Source organism: Bidens hawaiensis, unplaced genomic scaffold (assembly GCF_021521415.1).
Source record: "Bidens hawaiensis isolate Kalapana, Puna unplaced genomic scaffold, B.hawaiensis_p1.1 tig00015461_1, whole genome shotgun sequence".
Taxonomy (NCBI): domain Eukaryota; kingdom Viridiplantae; phylum Streptophyta; class Magnoliopsida; order Asterales; family Asteraceae; genus Bidens; species Bidens hawaiensis.
In genome coordinates, this window is record NW_027492384.1 from 754 (window position 1) to 4,713 (window position 3,960).

The 3,960-nt window shown below is 37.8% G+C and overlaps 1 pseudogene across 1 annotated transcript; it reads left to right on the top strand.

The window, feature by feature from the left end:
* The first annotated feature begins 1,081 nt into the window (after window positions 1-1,081).
* Window positions 1,082-3,227, top strand: LOC143549294 (heat shock factor protein HSF8-like; annotated as a pseudogene). The gene is made up of 2 exons (XR_013138116.1): window positions 1,082-1,339; window positions 2,640-3,227. The product of XR_013138116.1 is annotated as a heat shock factor protein HSF8-like (transcript).
* Window positions 3,228-3,960: the final 733 nt, after the last annotated feature.

Here is a 3,960-nt window from a genome sequence, read left to right on the forward strand (position 1 = left end):
TTCATTAGACAAATATATGTGTTCATGTTTATTCATTTAAAAAAATCAACGTACTCGTGTTCGTTTATATTTGTTCGTTAAAAATCTAGAAAACCTACACATCTCAATTGAAATACCCAAACGCTAAAAAAATATAATAAGAAACTAATATATAATATATATGTATGTATTAAATTAAAACAAAATTACGTTAAAAAATAAAATAAATCATTATAAAATAGCAAAACGATTAAAAACAAAAAACGTAAATAAACTCCCGTAACACGGGAGAATCAAACTAGTATAGAATAAAAGACTTTCATTAGTTATTTGGCGGCACCTTAGTGATCGATGGTATTTTGATTTTTTTTTAGTTAGTTTCAGTATCGTGACGAACATAACGTAAACCGATCGAATGTCAGTTTTGTTTTGTTTTTTAGTTTCTGGGTACCGTAACAAACGTGACGTAAACCAACCGAATTCACGTTAACTCGACGCATTTTGTTTTATTTCCGGTACCGTAACGAAAACCGACCGAATGCCAAATTTGTTTTCCTTTTCTTTTAGTCTGGTACCGTAACAAATGTGACGCTGACCCACAGAATTTACGTAGACTTACTGTCTCAATGCTCGGGCTTTACCAAGGCCCGAGTTGTACCGACTGACGCCATGCCATTGTTTCACCTCAATTTTTATACATTTTTGTTTTAGTTCTGATATCATAATACACGTAACCAAAATCAACCTAATTCATGTAGATTTACCGCCTCAACGCCCAGGATTAACAACGCTTTGGTGGGTTTTAAAACTGCTCAGGTTTTACTGATCCGTCCCGGCGCAACATGCCGGGTAAAACACTGCCCCGAAATGCCAGCCAAGCACGGTTTGAGGTCTGGGCCGGGCTACACACAAGTTAACTCTTGTTAAAAAGTAAATCTCACTTAAAAATTGCTCCATACATTTAAAAAAACTTGTTGTACCTCGTGTGGTTCTTGCTCGTCTCGTCTCGTCTTCCAAGTGACACTATTTCTTCCTACATTAAATCAACCAATGCCTCTTAAAATTAAAACCATAACTAAGCCCACCTCATTAATTTACTTCCATGGAACCCTCTAACAATAACAATAATCCCGTTCCTGTTCCTGTTCCTGTTCCGATTCCAGCCGTAAATACACCTCCACCGTTTCTAGTGAAAAACTTATGATATGGTGGATGATCCTTCAACTGATACAATTATCTCGTGGAGTGCTGCCAATAATAGCTTCATTGTTCGGGACCCACCCGAGTTTGCTAAACAACTTTTGCCTAATATTTTAAGCATAACAACTTCTCCAGCTTCGTTCGCCAGCTTAATACTTATGTATTACTATTCTCTTATTCATTATTATCCTTCTCTCTTCTTCTTTTTATTATTATTATTTTATTATTGTGTGATTCGTTGATTTGATTTTAATGTGGATGTATTTTGCTTCTAACCCGGTTATATTACAATAGCGTTGGGTCCCGGATACTAAGAAATGAGAATTTCATTAACCTGGTCCAGGTCGGGTCTCGCGGACGAGTATGACCCGTTTGCTCCATATGGGTGAGCATAAACTGGGTTAGACCCGCGAAACCCGATCTGACCCGGTTATTTATAATAGGATCGGTTTCTGGGTCGGAGAATACCATTAAACGGTGTTCGGGTTGGGTCTCACGGGTCTGACCCGTTTGCTCACCTAGACCAATTTGTTAGTTTTTTTTTTTGTTTTTTTCCCTTTTTTGTATAATATGTGTTTTGGAAGATGTTATGGAAGTTTATTAGTTTTTCATCAATGGTGGTATTTAGATTTTAGGGTTTGAAAAGTTTGATCCCGGGTTTAATCCATCCATAACTGATTCTAAACTTATTATAACAAACCAAATAGTAAATACAATATTATGTTTGGGATTGAGTTTGAAAAGTACTTATTGCTTTTCAAAAAGCCATTTTGAAAAGCCAGGATTTTGGGCTTTTGGAAAATTGCTTTTTAACCCTTTCAAAAAGCTAAAATAAAAGGTTTTTTTGTGATTGCCAAACACCATTTAACTTATTGGCTTTTTGAAATAGCTAAAAAGCCAATAAGGTGTTTTCAAACTCAAGGTGAACAAATAATCGAATTGACGAAACCGAACAATTAACTGACCTTTCGGTTGAGCAATAACCGATTAACTGAATATTGTTGGTCTGTTTCGGTGATAGAGTGTGTTATAATCGAATTAACCGAATCGAGCATTTAATGAAAGGTTCGGTTAAGCAATAACCGATTAACCGAATATCGTGGGTCGGTTTTGGTTATATTGTGTGCTATAAACGAATTAACCGAGCTGATCAATTAACGAATGGTTCGGTTAAGTGATAATAATAACTGAAATTTTTTTATTGGTTTTGGTTATATTGTGTGTGATAACCAAATTAACCGAACTGAACAATCAACGGACGGTTCGGTTAAGCAATAACCAATTAACCGAAAATTGTGGGTCGGTTTTGGTTATGGTGTGTCATAACTGTACCGAATCAAATGCATTAAATTTGAAATAATTCTTATAGTATGCACTTGAAGTAAGTTTTGAAATAAGCTTCATTTATTATGCATGACCAAATCGCTTTTTAATTTTTAACTATTTGGTGGGAATGACAGGGATTTAGAAAAGTCGACCCCGATCGTTGGGAATTTGCAAACGAGGGATTCTTGCGAGGCCAAAAACACCTCCTTAAAACCATAATACGCCGGAAACCTGCCTCGGGGCACAACCACCAACCACAACTGCCACACGGGCAGACATCTTCAGTGGGCCCGTGTGTTGAAGTCGGGAAGTTTGGGATCGAGAAAGAAGTTGAGAGGCTAAAGCGGGACAAAAACGTGTTGATGCAGGAGCTCGTGAGGCTTAGACAGCAACAGCAAGCGACTGATAATCAAATGCAGTCAGTGGTGCAACGGTTTCAAGGAATGGAACAAAAGCAGCAACAAATGATGGTGTTTTTAGCTAAAGCGGTTAATAGCCCGGGCTTCTTGGCCCAGTTTGTGCAACAAAACGAGGCCGCCAAGCTCATAACAGAAGGCAACAAAAAACGCAAACAGGATCGAGTTGGTTCAAATAACGAGTCACCCGATGGACAGATTGTTAAATACCAACCAATGATTAATGACTCACCAAATTCATTGCCGAGACAGAGTTTAAAACTTCAAGAGGTCCCACCACCATCATCGTTGCAACGAGCCCGATAACCGATGGTCAAGAACTGGTCAGGTGACCGACTTGATGGATGATGCACCCATTGACCCAAACTTGGCTCAATTCGATATTGACAATTTTGCGCCTGACGGAGACATGGAATTGAATAGTGATTTGTTGGTTGATTTGGATTTTCTCCCCGATTATGACCCGTCATGGGTTCTTGAGCCCGACCCAGAAGTTGTATTGCCCCAAGATATGGGCTCGGTTCCATGGATGATTATTTGATGCAGAGAAGTGAAGGTGAATCATTGGAAAATACCAGTCCCACGGGTCCGGTTCAGGATCAGGCTCAGATGCAACAACTCACACAACAACTGGGGCTCCTTTCCTCAGAGACAAAAAACGCTTAGTTATATTTTAACAATATGTACAAATATCTTTGATATCGTCCTAGGTAAAGCTCGTTTTGAATATAATAGCCTTCTAGTTAGCGGTTGCGGTTGTAATCTTTTTACCATTTTGCCATTAGAGGGAATGTAATACTGCAATTTCAGACCTGTGTCAAATCTTTCAGAAATACAAACACTGTTTTTAGAAATTAAAAACTGTTTTTTTTATTATCAAACTAACATTATTGTATGCTTTGAATTTGACACTAATAGGTAAGCTTATGTATGCACTTCACAGGAAACCTGGTAGAACATGTTCTTTTGGAAATTTTATAATGTTTTGTAACAGGATGGCTTTTATTTATGTGTTTTGTGTCTTGTGTTCTGATGTGAA